The sequence below is a fragment of the Dipteris shenzhenensis genome, unplaced genomic scaffold (assembly GCF_047967505.1).
Source record: "Dipteris shenzhenensis isolate YYH24624 ecotype China unplaced genomic scaffold, Dip_SZ_1.0 scaf0090, whole genome shotgun sequence".
NCBI classification, from domain to species: domain Eukaryota; kingdom Viridiplantae; phylum Streptophyta; class Polypodiopsida; order Gleicheniales; family Dipteridaceae; genus Dipteris; species Dipteris shenzhenensis.
This window is the reverse complement of record NW_028239397.1, coordinates 13,172-33,355: the sequence shown is the minus strand read 5'-3', so window position 1 is coordinate 33,355 and position 20,184 is coordinate 13,172. Positions and strand designations below refer to the sequence as shown.

General features: G+C 41.5%; 1 pseudogene; it reads left to right on the top strand.

Moving 5' to 3' along the window:
* Positions 1-401: 401 nt before the first annotated feature.
* LOC147879109 (uncharacterized) lies at positions 402-2,282 on the top strand (annotated as a pseudogene).
* The last annotated feature ends 17,902 nt before the right edge of the window (positions 2,283-20,184 follow it).

Here is a 20,184-nt window from a genome sequence, read left to right as displayed (position 1 = left end):
GTGTTATGGTGAATCAAATCACCAAAATGCAAGATGAAATGGTAAGAGATTCACAATAATCCTCCTCCCATTGTTGTAAATCGATTCACTATAACACGAGGAGGATTGTTTTGATTCGATTGGCCCTTGGTCCCACGTTATGGTGAATCAATTCACTATAACGCAAGATCAAAGGGTAGAGGATTTACAATAATCCACCTCACACTGGTGTCAATTGATTCACTATAATGCGAGGATGATTGTGTTTTCAATGGCCCTTCATCTCGCATTATGGTGAATGGATTCAACATAACGTGAGGAAGTGCAAATTGCTTTCTTTGCCACCCTCTCTTGCATTATGGTGAATTTTTAATGGTGGTCTATTGAATAGCTAAGTTTTTTGCACTTGCTTGCATTTTTAGATGGCTCGTGTAAGGCATACACCTAGACCTAAGGACAATGCAGGTCCCTCATCTAGTGGGAAGAAAATGGGCACTCTGAATGCCTCAAGACCAAGGAAATCAAGCAGTCCTTCCTGATTATCCAAACTGCAGCCTAGATAAAGGCGTTTCGTAGAGCATTCATCGGTGCTGTGAGAAATCAAATGATTTATGAAGCACCTGACTGCTACTATTCTAAGATTGCCTTTACAAAGGCTTGTCAGGAGAATTTTTGAGCAAAATGGAATTTTGTTTAGGTGGAAGGCATCGACTACCCTATTTTGCTTGTAGGAGGATTGGATGATTGATTTTTTTTTTTGATAGTTACATTCTTTTGGCCCATGCACACAGGGTCATAGTGATGAACAAAGATTTTTTTAGCCTAGCGGCCCTTCGCTTTAGATATGATAAGTTACTTAGGCTAGTTACAATTACTGATGCATGAATGGTGCAAATTTTGGATGTCTGTCCCATTCAAAAAGTGAGAATTGAAGAGGTGATGGAGGGGGTTCCAGAGCATGAACATGAGACTCGAGCAAATTTTTGGGCAAGTGCTCAAAGGGAACATAATGTGGCAATGCTTGCATTGCAAACAAAAAGAGAAAATGTTTGCACACTCCACGCTATGAATCAGGAGGTGCTTCAAATTTTGTTGTCGGAGTTCTATGTACCCTATCATATTAGAGGGCAAAGATGCTATTTCCCGATTCATGCTGAGGAGATAAACATTTTGTTTGATCCTAGAACTGAAGTCAACGGCAAAGTGCTCAGATGTGTTTTAAGGTATACTCTTTTCTCTATCTTCCCACAATTTTTCATTCTTGGCTCTTCAAAGTTAATGCCTAACTCCTTATATGTTTTCTTATGAAGTTTTGTTATTTTGCAATTGCTTGAGGATGTACAACATCGGGTGTTCCAAATTGATTCGCTAGTGTCAACTCTTTTGGTAGTAGAGTCACTTCTTTACCTTGATGTGCTGAACTGGTTTCGAGAGGTCTAGCTGGATGATGCTCGAGTAATTTTTTTGGCATATCATGAAAAGCGAGTTTGTCTCTGTGTGTCTCTTGCATGATGTTTATACGAGTCATCACACACAAGTTATATAGTGCTTTGTTTGGGACATGCTCTCGCTTCATAGTGAATCGATTCACCACAATGCGTGGCTTGAAATTTTTTTGGATGTGATGCAATCCCCATTGGAGTCTTGTTCTAGTCCATGTACAAGATAATGTTGTTTACCTTGCAAATTCGACATTTGGTGTCCATGGCAATGTTTTGCTGTGAGTTAAAATCATTACGATACATATTATTGTTTAAATTAGAAGTCTAGATTGATCAAGATATTGATTGGTCTTTGTTTGCAATAGTGTCAGCAAACTAATGGCTGCTTATGAGAGCCTCAGCATGGACACCGACACTCTGGAGCTAATGACCATTTGAAGGGTTAGTGTGCCCAAACAAGATGATGGTTATAGCTATGGGTGGAGGGTTGCCCTCAATGCATTATTGCCACTACGGAGCATTTTTTTAGCTCCCTTTAGAGGATGTAAGCATTTTTCAACTCCCATATGCATGCGTACTCTTGTTTATCTTCTTGTATATTGTCATGTTGATCTTATGCTTTGATGAATTGTGATGGCAGTTTCCATCCATGTCTCATTACATGGACCTAGACATCCAAACATTTAGGAAATGATTGCGAAAATGGTCAAGGTTGCAGAAGCAATGCCTCCAGATGGCCTAGTGGACTTCATCCCCCCTAATCCAGGAGGGGGGATAGGCCCCTCTGAGCCTCTTAGATGGGCTTTATACTTGGGAGAAGAGCCATGGCTCCATCCTAAAGCCCATGCCTATTGGTTCTAGTGATATATTGTTTTTTCCTTATTGATGTGTTGTTGGATTGCTTGTTCCAACAAATGTACTGCACTCTATAACATGCTATTTGTAAATATGCAACAACACATGTACATTTATATTTTTTAACACATAATTAGTGTTATTGGAGAGAGAACATCAATTGTAAATGCACTTTTAATTTGAAAATCAGAGGATCAAATTTGCAACTGTGTTCCTTCACTTCTTGTTTTCTTACTTTAGGCCTTTTTTGTGTACATAAAAATTCAATTGGAGAATTTTTGCCTTCAATACATTGTTTTAAACAATAAAGCATTACAAAAGCAATGTTTTGAATAGATAAGTTTATTGCATATGGAAAATACATTGTAACCATATACATATACATGGTCACATCATATATCTTCAAGTGCCTCTAATTCATGTGGGGCTGCAACATCTTTACAAATGATCTAATGCTCTCTTCTTCTACTAACCTTCCAACCATCGAGCTTGAAGCAAAATTGATTTGGAGGATTCTAAATAGCTACTTCTAATTCCTTCCTCACATATTCGAGAGTCCAATTCTCTTCCACTTGCAATGTCAATGATGGGTGACCCTATTGAATCAAAACTATATCTATCAAGCAAGAGTGGCTGCCATCTCTTGTATCTTGGTCCATGCGTTCCCAGTTGTTGTTGATCCATCACCACCTTCTATAAGTAAATGACTTGCACAGAATCGATGTTGCCTAGCAATATAGTATTTGATTCCAAAATATCATTAGATAATTTCCTGAGTATAATCAAAATAAGCTTTGCAACTATTTCACAAAAAGACATTTAAATGTTATCATGCTCACCAAAATGAAATGTCGAAGGTGTTCAATCGGCATTCAATCAAATCATCTCCCTTTGATGATTTCACTCTGTCTATTATTATATTATTATTGAAACAGCCCTCTTTTGAGTCTAGAATTTTCCTAATGCCACCCCCTCTTGCCCCAATGGTGAGTGTGTAGTAATTGTGATGCCTTTTTCCAAGATTGGGCTGGAAGCACTAGTATCTCAGTTGGCCTTTCGCTTTTGTTGGATGGTGCTTGCCATTGAAGGCTCTCCTATTTCCTTGGGTGCTTTGTGCATAGCTTTCCCTTTCGTCTTCTACCTCTCCAATGCCTCTTGGGTGGAGATTCGAAGAGCTTCTTCAATCTCTCTTGCCTCCTCATCGACTAATTACCTTAGAAGGTGGGAGTGTGTTTTCGATTGTCCACTAGTGAATTCAGCTTCCTCTTCTTAAAGGGAGCTAAAGTGTCTGCAGATGATTTCTTCGATATCAGAAGACATGATTAGTGGATTGGTTTACAGGTAGCTATGAGGGTCGAGGGTGATTTTGGAGGTTGGGGTGTTCAGTGAAAATTTTGGCAGCATACAGTTGAAAACTGTAATGCAGCGCCTAGTTGTTTCAAGTTATATAGAATTAATGTAGCACACTACATTATCCTATTATTGCAGCGCTCACCCAAATGTGCTTCTTGTTGATGGTGTCAAGCAATCAATGGTTCATTACCTTTTCTTGGACCTTGACCCTTACTTCAAAATGCATACTTGGCCCTTCACTTGACCACTTTGACATAGGCTGATGCATTAATCTATTAATGTAGCATGCCATATAATGATGTATTTGTGGCCTATTTGGGTGCAACATAGTTATGGGTGTCATCTTACATGTTTATTTGAGCATTTTGTGCATGTGTACCACTTCCCTTGATGAATTTGCAAACACTCGATGCATTAACCAGTTAATGCAATGCCCTCATTTTTGCTACATTAAGCACATTATTCCCTTACCAGTGGTCTTATGGCATTACTGAGGTATAGTACAACCATTAGGAACCCTCGGTTGCACTCTCACATGTTGAATCATGCTTGCCAATGCATTAGTCGTTATTGTATCAAGATGAACATGCAATGCATACCTGGCTTATATTGGTGACTGATTGGCCCTGGCATGCTTGATAGTTCCTGTATATGGCTTGATTGTCCTTTGGATAACATTTGGTGGCACTTGCATAGTCTCGATGCTGTGAAGATAATGGGAGAAGAACCCTATATGTGGGTCTCAAACCAAACTCAACTAACTAAGGTGGCATACTAATTGAGCCACGAACTAGAGTACATAAAGATAGCTGTCATCCAGCTATTATTCATGGGCGATGTACCAACCGCATCTGCAGCTAACAAGTCGGTGACATAAATGCACAACAGTCACTCGGCATATCACGAGTGGAGCTCAATATCTCAACACTCCCCCTCGAGCTCAATTCCAATTCTTGCACACCAAGCAGGTCTCTGAACTTGCGTAGCTTCTCTATGCCCAATGCCTTTATGAATATGTTAGCTACCTGATCCTCTGTGCTGACATAAACTAGATCAATAAGACCTAGTAAAACCTTCTCCCGCACATAGTAATAATGCACCTCAATGTGCTTTGTTCTAGCATGATAGGCTGGGTTATTTGCCAAGTGTATACTGCTCATGTTTTCATAATAAATGACAACTGGCCCAACTATAGACTGATGCATATCATAAAGTTGCTTATGCAACCAAGCTACCTCACATGCAGCCATTGCTGCACCCCTGTACTCAGCCTCTGTGCTCGGCAAGGCAACTGTAGGCTGTTTCTTGCTACTCCAAGTGAATGTAGCACTCCCAAAAGAGAACACATATCCACTAGTAGATCGTCTATCAGAAATACTACCAACCCAATCAGCATCAGTGTATCCATGCAACTGTATCTGAACCCCAGTCTCATAAAATAGTCCATACTACAATGTGGACTTCACATACCTGAGTATGCATCTAGCCGCATCCAAATGCGGTTTCGTTAGAGCTTGCATAAACTGACTTACCAATCTAATAGCATAGCTCAAATCTGGCCTGGTAATAGTCATATAAATCAAACTTCGTACTGTGCGTATGTACATAGTAGGGTCGTCCATAAGCTTACCTGCATCTGCACTCAACTTCACATTCTGCTCCAAAGGAACTAAAATAGGCTTACAGCCTGTCATCCCATATTTATACAGCATGTCCAATCCATACTACCTCTGCAAGAGCTGTATCCCACTTGGTGATTTAATCACCTCAATGTCCAAGAAATAACATAGCTCTCCCAAATCCTTCATCTCAAACTTCTGCTTCAATAGCCTTTTCACATGAAGGATATCTTCATCACTGTCACCTGTGATGATCAAATCATCAACATAAATGACAAGCAGCATAATACCTTTCTCTGTTTTTCTCACATAAAGTGAGAAATCTGCCTTGGAAATCTGAAAGCCAATAGTGACAAGATACTGCCCTATCTTGTCAGACCATGCTCTAGGTGCTTGCTTCAAGCCATACAAGGCTTTCTTCAACCTGCAAACAAACTCAGGATGAACAGCATGCACATAACCTGGTGGCTGCTCCATATAGACCTCTTCTTGCAAATCACCATGCAAGAAGGCATTCTTTACATCCATCTGATATAGAGACCATCCCTTTGATGCAGCCATAGCAATGACTGCTCTTACGGTTGCCATCCTTGCAACCGGACTGAATGTTTCTTCATAATCAATGCCATATGTCTGTGCATACCCCTTGACAACTAATCTTGCCTTGTATCTATTCACAGAACCATCTGCATTGTGCTTCACTTTATAAACCCACTTACAGTCGATTGCATTCTTGTCTTTAGGCAAAGGCACTAATTCCCATGTAGCATTTGCTTCCAAGGCATCCATTTCTTCATCCATGGCTTTCTCCCATTTTTCTTTTCTCATTGCTTGCTCAAAAGAAATGGGTTCAGGTTCCTGTATCACTTTGACCATATAGGCATAGTGAATGGCTGTAAATCCATCATATTTTAGCCTATCCACAGGATACCTAGCTCTGGTAGACCTGCGCAAAATAGGCTCCCTTCTAGGTGTTCTCAAAACATCCCTCGTCTTTCTTACTCTAGGTGTAACAATAGAGGGAATACCCAACTCATCATCAATGCTCTGTTCTGAGCCACTGGATTTACCATCCACATAAGAGTGACCTGCATTCACATCAACCATGAGCTGATCTACCTTCTCTTTTCCTTTTCGTGATACCTGCAAACCACTATCTGCATTGCTTTGAGGAGATTCTCCTGATCTCAATCTGCCTATCCATGGCAAAGAATGTGAACCACTGCTAGAGGACACTCCAGGTCCACTAATATTTTGTGATTGCTGCTGTGAATTCTATGCAGCATTACCATTTTGTGCATCTACATCATCAATCACATTTACTGGTTTATACCAGCTACTCATCTCATCAAAGACAACATCTCTACTCACTGTAAGCTTACGAGTAGAAGGGTTATAGCATCTATACCCTTTCTGCTGTAGAGAATAACCAATAAAGATGCACTTCTCACCTTTTGGATCCAACTTGGACCTCAACTCATCTGGCACATGAACATAGGCAATGCAACAAAAAATTTTCAAATGAGAAATATCTAGTTTTCTACCAGTATACCTCTCCTGTGGAGTCATGCCATGTATTGCTGTAGTGGGAGTCCTATTCATTATGTAGACTGTTGTAGCAACTGCTTCAGCACAATAAAAATTTGGCAGGCCTTTTTCGTTGAGCATGGCACGAGATACCTCTCCAATATGCCTGTTTTTCCTTTCTGCAAGTCCATTTTGCTGTGGGCTATGACTGCATGAATATTGCTGCTTTACGCCATGCTCCTACAAGAACCTCGTAGACTCATTTGAGAGGTACTCTCCCCCTCCATCTGACCTTACGCATTTTATTTGTAGGCCTGTTTCTTTTTCAACCATAGCTTTAAAAGCTTTGAAATTCCCAAACACTTCACTTTTCTTTTTCATAAAATACACCCAAACTTTTCTGCTATAGTCATCAATAAAAGTGACAAAATAATGACAGCCTCCAATAGATGCAGCTTTAGTAGTCCACACATCAGAGTAGATTAATTCCAATGGCTTCTTACTCTCTTGAACATGTCTAGGAAACGGTTTCCTTGCCTGTTTTCCAAATTGATAGGCTTCACATATCTTATGCATTTCTACAACCTTGAATTTAGGCAATCCTGCAACAATATTTTGGGCCTGCATTGATTTAAGTCATTGTACATTAACATGACCAATGCGTTTATGCCAGATATCAATATCTGCAACTACACCGGTCCCATGTGCAAACATTGCTGCACTCAATTCAGGCATGTCCGCATCCAACGTAAACATCTTGCCTTTCTTCTTCCCTTTTGCTATCAAGCGACCTTTATTTTTCAGATCCTCAACAAAGCATCCATGAGGATTAAATCTGACTTGCAAGCCTTGCTCAACCATTTGACCAATAGAAACCAGGTTCTTGGTGATATTCGGGACATGAAATACATTTGACAAGTATTTCATTTTCCCATCATGCATAGACAAAGGAATTTTACCAATCTGCACAATAGGATGTGCAGTATCATCACCAGTCTCCACAAATCCTAGTTTTTCCATTTTTCTTGCATCTTGCATCCATTTTGCATGACCTATTATGTGGTTTGACACACCTGAGTCAACATACCACACATCGTTGCTTTTTTCTGTACTTGTCACAGAATTGGTCATGTGCTACACCATAAATAGATGCTCATTTCTGTCATCACCCTGTCTACTAGAAGATGCATAATTCCCTTACTGCAATTTTCCATTCATGATGTCATTCTGCTTTTTATAGCATTCTTTAGCCATATGACCCATTTTACTACAGTAGTAGCATTCAACATTGCTGTTTGCATTTTGGCCTCTTTGCCATCCACTGCGACCTCTTTGGCTCCCCCTGCCTCTAGAGTTACCACGTCCTCCTCCATAGGACTGGTTTTCTTGAGTTTGCTACATATTCTGATTTCTACCACGGCCTCCAGATCGGCCTCCCTTACCTCTACCTCTACCTCTTCCAGCATTTGAGTAGAAGACAGTTTCTTTTGAAGTTCCTCTTAAAGAAGATGCACCACCATTTCTCTGCTCCTCAAAATCATGAAATTTTTCACGAACAGAAATGGATGTCCGGAACTGTGCATAATCCTTTCCTAGACCATTCAAGGTCACAGAAACTGAATCATCATCTTCCACCGGCGACCCAATGGAAGCAAGTGCATCTACAATCTTCTTAACCTTCATGTGGTAGTCATTGATGCTCATACTTTCTCTCTGCACATTGTGCAACTCCTGCTTGAGCTGCATTTTCCTGGCTTGCGTATTTGTGCTATACATTTTTGACAAAGTATCCCATGCCTCCTTTGGCGTACTTGCATCCTAAATATGCACAATCATAGAATCTGAAATACTGATAGACAGCCAATACATAACTTTTCTAGCTCTCTCATGCCATCCTTTAAATGCTTGCATTTCCTATTGATTGGGAGCATTAGGAAGAACTGGTTCTACTTCATTTCCTGTAATGAATTCCCAATATCCTTTTCCCATAAGGAAATTTGTCATTCTAAACTTCCATGCTTGGAAGTTGTTCTTGTCAAGCTTTTCAGTGACAATCTGTGAAAGAGAATCAGACGCCATTACAAAACACTGCAAAATATTCTGTCACTGTAGAAAACACAGCTTCAACCTCACAAGGGCAAATCTGCAAAACTGACGAAAGTGGTATTTGACCACACTGTCACTTCCTAGTGACGATTTTGCATCAGCAGGCAACAAGGATGATTTTGTAACTCCCAATATCTCTGTACACAAGCATATGATGCAATTTCTGCGGCAACTTTTCACCGACCTGCAAAACAGTGGTCGCACAACAAAAACAGGGCCTTTTTTTGAGTGCGTGCGGAGAACTTCCGCCTCAAAAACGGGCCCCAAAATGGCCTCAGATCAGAAAATTTCAGTGACCAAGGGCTTTGCCCTTGCTCGTAGCATATACTACCCTCTTGCCACACCACGAAGGGCGTCTCAATTTGAGACAATGCACTCTTACACTTTCCAGTTGTGCTACCTGCAAAGATTTGCTCCCAAACTCAAAAACGAAAGCAACACTGGTCCTCTTACCAGGACACCGCGAACTTGGTTTTCTTTCTTGAGCTCCTTACCATGAACCAGGCTCTAATACCATGTGAAGATAATGGGAGAGAAGGAAGGAGTCTCACTTGCAGCTTTCTCACACACACAATGGGGGAATACACACAAAGGTGGACTCGGCTGAAAATAGTTTTCCTCTTCTTAGTTGTGAAAGCCGAAAGAACTCAAGTACAAAGATATAGAAGAACCCTATATGTGGGTCTCAAACCAAACTCAACTAACTAAGGTGGCATACTAACTAAGCCACGAACTAGAGTACATAAAGAATTCAAGGGCGGTGTACCAACCGCATCTGCAGCTAACAAGTCGGTGACATAAATGCACAACAGTCACCCTAGCATATCACGAGTGGAGCTCGATATCTCGACAAATGCAAGGTTGTATTATTGTAGCGCCCTAGTTTTAGGCACCTGTTGAATTGATTTTGACCTTCCATTGTGCTAGACCCCTGATTTGCAATGTACTGAATTGCCAAAACACATTGGAGCTATTTTTGTTTCCCTTGGATTATTGCAGCGCATTGCAATAACCTTAGCTCCTGTAGCCCTGCAACTATCTGTAGTGTTGTTCCTCAACAACTTTGGCTTTTGCCATGTGCATTCCATCTTGTAGACTTGATAGGGCAAATGTGTGTGCTAGGAATGTGATGACCCTAATTAGTGCTTAAGCTATTTGATGAGCGTGTTGTGCTTCTAGCACCTAATTTGTCATTAACCTTGACATGGACTTGGGCTTAACCTTTGAACTGTGAGTGCTTATGTATGTATAGATCTTCCTTTGCGAAGTAGTTTTAGCTAAGGGCCCTAGAGTGTTGGTCAAGGATGTTTTTATCGAAGCTATGCCTTTATATTAATATAAAATCTTGGCGAAAGTTTTCAAGCTCATTTTTTTAGTTTCACAATATTGGTAGAATGTAGTACTTTTTTATATTTTCTATTTTGAATTTTGAAGGAAAAAATGCAAATCCTAGCGAAACTTCAAATTTTTTTGCAAAAAAGTTTCAAATCCTGGCGAATGTTTCAAACGTTTATTTTTATTAGGGCATACAAACTTTCAAAGCCAATATAACATTTTAGTTTCTTAACGAAACTAACTTGAAAAAATCATCCATGGTGTTGGTTGTATTAAATTATGTGCTAGCCTAGCTTTTGACCTACCTAACTGATCAATTAAGGTGTAACACTTGGCTCATGGTAAGGCATTGAAGATCCAAGTGGCATACCTTGTGGCTATCATTGTTAATATTGGTGGCATTTTTACTTGCGATGTCATTGCGATGACTGTTTGTGCAAGATCTTTGAGCATTATCATGGTGTCCTTGATGATATCTGATTCGGAATGTTCTTCGAGCCTTATACCATTCGGACAAAGAATAGGTTCTTGTGGTTTTAGTTTCATTGTGGAAATAGTTCTTGTGTATCTACTTCCTTTCCCACACGTTGTGTGTTGTCCTTTGGAAGACTAGTTTTACCCATGGTAGCCCTTGTGGGACTACCTTAGGTCTAGTCACCCTTGTGATTGGTTGTGACACCGGCAAAAAAGATGTGGATGTCGATGATGAAGGAACATTGGTGACATCTATCATTTTGCCCTTGTTTTTGTCTCTTAGAGAGGTTCTTGTGTGTCTACCTTTTGAACTATGGGCTTGACAATGACCTTTCTCTAGGTAGGTTCTTGTGGTTCTACTCTTTTGCTTGATAAATTTGTTGATGGTAATGGGCATGGTTCCTTTGTAGAACTGTTCGCCTTTTGTACCCATACCATCTTCGTCTTCTTTGGTGTTTAGGGTTGTAGTGTGGTTGCATGTGGAGGTGTTGTAATGGCCGCCTTCTTTTGTTTTGGTACCCATATCTGATCATTGCCTTCGTAGAAACCTTGGCTTTCAATAACTTGACTAGTACCCATTGCCGATGCATTCTTTTATAGCGTTGAGCTTTCTTGGCTCGGGATTGATGGGGTTTCCGATGGCGATAAGATTGGAGCTTTTGGAATCCAATTGGATGGCAAGGCGGGCACATGGTATCGAGTGCTTAAGGACGAAGAAAAGGATACGTGGGATACGTCAAGAGGGTCATTCACTTTGGAGTACTCTCCAAAAGGTCCAAAGTGGAGCCTTGTCAATCAGCTAAATCAAGTCAAATAGGGAAAAGACTCCTTGCGAGATTACATCGCTAAAATCAAACATTTGAACACAAGGTGTGAGCCTCATGAAAGGCTCAGCAATGAACAACTCTTGCCTCGATTTTTATTGGGGTTAAGAAGCTGGAAACTGCATGATCAGCTTATAGTGCTAAACATAACATCCTTCGAGACATGTAGTAAAGAAGTGATTAGGTTAGGCAATAACATGAGAGAGGGCGACGAGACCACCACCACATCTGTACCCTCGATGGTGGGATCCAAGTATGCTGACGCAAGTTCGTCTAGGGTTTCTAAGGAGCAATCCAAGGATGCCAAAGACTTGAACATTGATGAGCTTACAGACTTAATAGTCACAAGACTAAACCCTCAAGCGAAGACCGCAGCTCATTGAGATCACCAAGGGAATGCACACTTATACCCAAGAAGAGACATGGTATGGTGCAGTGTATGCTCAAGGAATCATCCCTCAAATGAATGTCCAAGATTAGGAGCAAGACCACCAACTTTATGGTGTTGACACTGCAATAGATGGGGAAATCATGAGACGTCTCAGTGTAGATACCCCTGAATGTTGCTGCCAACACAAACTCAGACATACCAACCAAGGCTGCAACAACTAGCATTACCAGCTCCACCATTACAATCGAATCAATTCGTCCAAGAAGCTAGTAATGTTAGATCTATGCCATATCAGCCATAGAATGTGCCATTACCGCTGCCAATCCTAGGACCTCAACCACTTCCACCAAGAATTACGCCAATGAGTCAAGTGATGGTGGAAGATATGTCCTAGGGTTGGAGTGAACCCAATCCAAGAATCATCGAGGCTTACCACGCAAGAGGATGACGAATATATGAGTTACCTCAGCCATTATGTTGTTCAAGGTGATCAACATATCCCAGTGTACCAAACAGGGCTAGTAAATGTAAAGGTTAGGGATATGAATAACACAAACACCAGACCAACAATCCAATGCTACAAGTGCAATGAACCACACAAGGCAAATGAATGTCCACAAAAGGCGCAAGCAAGGCAACCTGTCCAATGTTATGAGTACACAGGACCTCATTATTACAAAGATTGTCCATACAGGCACAACAATGCACCGCCAGTTACGACTGCAGTTGCTGCCAATGTTCCATTGTGCAATGGGTGTGGTATTGACCATTTGTACAAAGATTGTTCGATGCGAAGAGCACCTGTTGATGCTTCAAATCCAAGAACAACAAGTCTTAATTTGTTAGGGATTGAATGCAGACACATTGCTCAAGTGTCCCTGAACGCAATTACTCGTATGCAAGCTAAGGTGTTCACGGAGAATTGCGTAAGAAAAAAAGAGAAGGTTAAGCTAGAACATCACAGAGTCCGAAACCCCAGAACAACCCAACTAAAAAGCAAGTGATCAAAGTGGGTAAGGGTGAGGATAAAGTGATAGTGCAGAGTGGTTCCGACGAGGACATGGCCATGGTAGCAACCTCAGAGACCACGGGAAGCTCAGAACATAAATCGAGTCAAAGAGGTAATGGAGAGGAAGGTTTGAAAGGAGAAGTAGCAAAAGAGCCCAGACCCAATACACCAAGAGAATTTCACAAATACCCTAATCCTATCCAGGAAAAGGAAAATTTGGTGAAGGCCAAGGCTCTTGTGGAAGAATGTCCAGCGACGGAGGTAGAATCCAGAGTGCCGGCTGACATTAAATTTCCAAGGCATCAAACTTACCCGACACATAGAGCACCAATCAAAGTACCTTCCATCATAGCAGAAATGAACGAAGACAAAATGTCAGATGAACCTCTGCTAATGGATCGTATGTTTGATGAGGATCTGGCTATGGAAAGACTGAGACATGAGGGTCTACATAACCTTCATGATAATGTAGAAAGACAGTCTCATGGCATTACAGCACCAGGTGGACCTAGGGATGTCGCAAGACTTGATGCATTCCTATCCATGGAAGTCAAGATGCCTATAGCTTCATTGCTAAGGGGAAACCCAACACTATGGCATGACTTGTCAGACTGGATGAACAAACACCTCCGCTCAGTGACTAAAGCTCATGAGGAGAATTGGACAAAAGAGGAGTCAGACTTGAGAGATAATATGCCAATGGTGCCTATCAACAAGTTATGCTAATATTTTGAGAGTGATGACTCCAATGCTATCATTCATGTATCTTATCATCAAAGGAAGGTGGAAGCCATCCTAGATGGTGGTGCTGGAGTGAGCATAATGATGAAATAGTGTTGGGAAAAGTGGGAAAGCCCGCTCATGGAAAAAACCTTGTTGGTAGTCAAGTTGGCTGACGGAACCACTACAAGGCCAGTGGGGGTGGTAAAGGACTTAAAGGTTAAAACCTTCGGTATCACCTATCATGTTTGGTTTGTAGTCATGGATTTTAAGAATCCAATTGACTCGTATGACATCATTCTAGGAAGACCATTCCTAAGAACAGTAGGAGTAGTGCATGATTGGTCATCCAATATGCTCTATCTCAGGAAGGATACTTCAGTGACAAAAGTGGACCTCACAACATGGAAATCCCATCCACTAGGTGGCAACTTGTTTGCTGCCAAATTAGAAACAACTGCTAGGACAACAACTGTTAACCAGTTTGAAGTGGCAAACAAGAAAATAGTGGGAGGTGATGCGAATGAAACGTGGTATGCATCTCTACCTGAACCAGAGTACTCGCATAATTGGATGCATTTACTTGCAACCATTGATATACCTGAGAAAAGAGGAACTCATATGGTTAAGGATGAGAGCGGTTCTGAGGGAATGATAGTCCCACTTCGCATGATCAACCTGGCCAAACACGGAAAAAGCTTAGCAGTGCATGACCTATTTAGTCGAGCCTACAGCATGTTAAGCGACGGAATGTGATACCAACTCCTTCTTACACCACCACTAAAATGGGTGACGATGGGGTAGTGCATGTGGAGTCTGACCTTCAATGGTTTGGTTAAGATATGTCCAAGCAACCACGGCCGATCACGAATTCACTGCGCTTGACATTGAGTTCGATGAGACCGATAGGATGATGGAAAGTTTGGAGGGGCAGAAGCTACTAGACACGAAGATGAAGTTCCAGTAGGATCCCTGAAGATAGAAGAGTTGTCTTCAAAAGTGCAGAACCAGAAGAAAGATAGAGGTGAGAAAGGAATGCCGAAGGTTAGAAAACCTAGGGAATCTATGGGAACCTCACCTAAGCAACAATGCGAACCATCGTCTAAACCAGCATAGGAATCTATTCCTATGAACAGTAGGAAGTCTGGAACGACTTTATTAGGACGAGCTTCGGAGAAGTTGCTGGAAGAAGATGATCACAAGGATGTTCCGGGACACTTCAAGTCCTACACCATTCAAGACTGGGACATATTTTGTGAGAAAGCGAAACATATAGTGGACACATATGATGATGGAGTCTATGAAGAGCCTGCCAAGGTTAAGGAAATCAATCTAGCTGGGCTCGGGGAGATGCCTAAACCCGTCTTTGTGTCAGTAGACCTCAATAAGGAGGAAGAAAGTGAGTTGATCACTTTATTGAAGGAGTACAAGGATTGTTTTGCCTAGTCTTACGAAGACATGAAGGGTGTGCCGCCAGAATTGGTGCAACACACTATACCCATATGCAATGATGCAAGGCTAGTGCAACAACATCCCTATGACATGAATCCTAAGTATGAAACGATAGTAAAAGAGAAGATTGACAAACTCCTAGATGCAAGATTCATATATGAGATCAAGCATACAGAATGGGTATCCCCCATTGTGATTGTAACGAAGAAGAATGGAAAAATATGAGTGTGTGTTGACCTTAAAAAGGTTAATGCAGCCACAGTAAGGGACCATTACCCTTTACCATTCACAGAACATGTGCTCAAGAGAGTGGCAAGCCATGAAGCTTATAGTTTCCTAGACGGATTCTCTAGATACAACCAAGTGTCCATTGATCCCAAGGATCAACATAATACAGCCTTTGCCACAACATGGGGTATATTCGCATATCAAAAGATGCCGTTTGGTTTAAAGAATGCCCCAGCAATGTTTCAACGATTTATGAGTACAGTCTTCAAAGAGTACTTACGGATTTGGCTAGAAATCTTTCTAGACGATCTATGCATTTATTTGCGATGGCTAGAACATTTGAAATATCTATGACTGCTTTTTGATCATTGCAAATTATATAGGATTTCACTAAACCCACTAAAATGCCAATTTTGGGTTAAGCACAGTGTCATCCTAGGACATGTGGTTTCTAAGAATGGAATATCCACATATTTCAATAAGATCATGTTGGTTTTGGAATTACCCCCATCAACGAATTTTAAAGGTGTTACAGTGATTCATGGGACACATAGGGTACTACTGACAATTCATCTATATGTACGTGGATCTAGCTCGACCGTTGTACCGATTGTTAATCAACTTTATGTGGATAGATGAATGTCAAAAGGTGTATGATGCCTTAAAAAGAGTCTTAGCATCAGCACCAATCCTATGTGCACCTAACTGGAATTCAATATTCCACGTTCATATTGATGCATCAAATTTTGCAATAGGATGTGTGTTAGCTCAACCAGGCAAACATAAACTTGATCATCCGATATATTTTGCGAGCCGCCAATTGAATGATGCTGAGAGAAATTATACCACTACGAAAAGAGAGGGTTTGTCGATGGTGTATGTGGTGAAGAAATTCAGGCATTACCTATTGGCAAACAAATTTGTATTCTTTGTGGATCACCAAGCACTTTTGTACTTGGTAAATAAACCCTACATGACGGGAAGGATTACACGTTGGCTGTTGATCCTTATGGAGTTTGACTTCACGGTCGCAATCAAGAAGGGGAGGACACATGTTCTCGCCGACCATATGTCACGAATTCCCAATGGAGAAGGACCGATAGGTGTGGATGATTATCTACCTGATGCACCTTTGTTTCTAGTAGATTTAGTTCTCGAGTGGGCGGAGGAAATATGTCACTATCTAACCAATGGGTTGCCCACTGATACACCTATAGATATAGCTAAAGCAAGAAGATTGATTAGGGACGCTGCTCCTTATCAATTAATTGCAGGCCAATTATACAAGCAGGGAAAAGATGGAGTGATGCGCAGGTGCGTCAAGGAAGATGAGTAATAGCAGGAGGACACTTTGCAGTAGAAACCACAGCACGAAAGGTACTTTAGGTAGGCCTTTGGTGGCCTACACTATTTAGCGATGTAGTGGAATTTGTTAAGAGATGTGATCCTTGCCAAAGAGCGACTAAACCATAGAATTGGGACAGAATGCCACTGTCCATGAACCTAGCGACCCAATCATTTGAAAAATGGGGAATTGACTTCGTTGGCCCCATTATCCCAGCTGCAATTAACAGCCAAGCTAGATACATTATAGTTGCCACGGATTACTTCACTAAGTGGGCAGAAGCTAGGGCCATGCGCAAGGCAGATGCCAAGTCTACTACTAAATTCTTGTATGAACAAGTGATATCACGTTACGCATGTCCCTTGGAGCTAATCAGTGACCGTGGCATGCACTTTCTAAATGAAGTAATCGCACAACTGACGATGGAGTTCATGATTATCCATAGGAAGTCATCAGCTTACAACCCTCAAGCCAATGGTTAGGCCAAAAGTACAAACAAAACTCTATGCAAAATCTTGACCAAAACAATGGAATCCAGTCGGGATGACTGGGAACATAAGCTCACAACAGCACTATGGGCATATAGAAATGCATACAAAGTGGCGACACATTGTACGCCTTTTAGTCTGGCATTTGGTTTAGAGGCAGTTATGCCTATGGAATTTCTAGTACCAAGTCTAAGGATGGTAGTTCGAGAAAGACTAACGGAGAGACTTGTGGACCTAGAGCAACTTGAAGAGACTCGACTCCATGCAGCATATGGATTGAAGGTGGAAAAACTACGACGTAAGACGTGGTTTGACCGCAATCTTAAAAATAAGGATCTCAAGGAGGGAGACTTATGTCTCATGTACGGCGTGAGAAACACAAAACAAAAACTGAAATATCAGGGTATGGGACCCTACCAAGTGGTAGAGATTACGCCACAAGGAGCAGTAAGGATTACCAGACTCGATGGAGTGGTGATGGAAGGATACATTAACGGTAGCAAGCTCAAGAGATTCTATGAACCTTTAACCTTGCAAGCATTACAAACCATCCATAGCAATCAACTGAGGAAGAAAGAAGAAAAGATGGCATAGCAACATGCTCACCAAGAAGCTATGGAGAGGGAAGTAAAAGAAAAGTCCAGGAGGATGACCTTGTACAAAGGCACTCTTGAAGATGAAGACATTGAGGATGATGAACCACAAATTGAACCAACTAGAATTCCCTTAACACTAAAAATCACCGATGGAGCCACGTTTGTCCTGGAATCATTAATAGACCCGAGTGTAAGCCATAACTTTATATCTTTTGAGGCTTGGCAAACATTGCCAAAGGGAAGTATGGTTCCAACCAACACGACAGTCAGAGCTATCAACGGAACACGGATGAAGCCTATAGCATACGTAACACTAGATATGATTATTGCTAAACATGTGTTGCAGGTACGCTTTTATGTAATGCCTGCAGGTACCATGGAAGAGCACGTGAACCTTGGAAGTTCGTGGTGTTACCTAACCAACTATTAGATCAATTGGCACAAACAATAGGCCAAGATGGTGTACAAGGGCAATGCCGCTCAAGTGTCATTGCTCCACGAAGGCCGATCAATGCAACCTCCAACTTCAAGGAGCAATGACACAACCATTAACAAGGGCAAAGGTAAACAAGTTCTAGCACAAAACACCCCACCCACAAAAACCTCTCAACCCTCAAACACTACACTTGCTACCTCCATCTCACAACCTCATCAACCGTGATATCGCCCACAACCTATGCCTTGCTCGCGCAACATAAAGACATCAATAGCGACAAGGTGGATTCCCAAGAGACTACTACGAGCTCAAGGTTATTTCAAGGGCAAAGGAAATGTATGGGTACCTCATCAACCTCACCATCGAAAGCCCACATTTACCTCGCAATTGAAACCCCGACAATGCCAAGCTAAGAGAGCATGACATCCAAGAAAGATGCATCAACGATGGGTGCACAGTACCAATATTGGAAGGCCAAGGTTTTTACCAAGGCAATGATCAAATATGGGTACCCAAGCAAAGGAAGGTGGCTGCTACCAATAAATCACATCAAGACAGAATGCAGCCAAAGACATCAAAGATGATGAGGATGGTATGGGTACAAGAAAACAAAACCGCTACAGATAAATCATGCCCATCACCACCAACGCATGTACCACACAAGAGAGCAGTCACACAAGAACCTACCTAGAAGAGGGTAACACCGAAAGCCACACCTCATGAGGTAGAACCACAAGGACCTGCTCTGAAGGATAAAGGAAAGGGTAAAATGGTAGATGTAACAAATGTTCCATCATCATCAACATTTGTGACCATTTTGCCAATGTCCCAAGCTACAACATGGGTGATTAGGCCTAAGGTAGATACACAAGAACCTACCGTGGGTAAAACTAACACCTCCGACAGTGGTATTCAGCATGTGGAGAAAAAGACAGTTACACAAGAACCTACTCTTGCCAAGGGAGTAGAACCACAAGAACCTATCTTGCCACATGACAGTGCAAGGAGTGAGGAGCATTATGAGGCTAATATCATCAAGGACACAAAGGCGATGCTCAAAGATCTTGCACAAACAGTTCTCGTTATGACATCACAAGTCACAATTCCACCAACAGTAACGATGTCAGCTTCAAGGTATGCCACTTGGATTTTCAATGCATTACCATGAACCAAGTGCTGCATATCAAAATTCAATTAGATAGGTCTAACCTAGGCTAGGGCACTATTTTATACAACCAACTTTCTAGTGTCCTTAGCTGAAACAACTACACAAGGGCAGAACTGTTTATGCACAAGCACTCACAATGCGAAGGTCAAGCCCACCAGCCCAAGTCCAGTCATCAGAAAGTAGGTGCTAGAAGCACAACACCTTTATTAAATAGCTTAAGCACTTACTAGGGTCGGCACATTCCTACATACACAACTGCCCTATCATAAGAAAAATGGAATGAATGCACATGACCAGAGGTCCACCGGGTCAATGCACAACAATAGGAAACAGGTTGCAAGGTGCAAAGGCCAAGGTTATTGCAGTGCGTTGCAATAATCAAAGCCACCCAAAAAATGATTCCATGTGTTCTTGCAACTCAAAAGAATCCACATTAAAGGCCTATCACAATAGTTGGTCAAATTTAGTTCAGTAAGGGGCCCAAAAATGGACGCTGCAATAACACAACAACGCATCGAGCATGGGGTCAAAGGTCATCAAATTCATGTATGAAGTATCACCAGGCTCATGATGGATGTCAACAAGGCCAAGGTAACTTGGGTCACCAAAAATGGTGCTTGCAATAGTCAAAAAATGGGACGCTACATTAACAGGTTAATGTAGCGTGGGCAAAAAACTTGTCCTACTAAGTAAGGTACCCACATCAAATGCTCAAATACACATGTTATATCACAATCATTATGTTGGTGCATAAAAATAGGCCACAGGTGCCACTTTACAGGGCACGCTACAATAACAGATTAATGCATCGACATGTGTCAAAGTGGCCAAATGAAG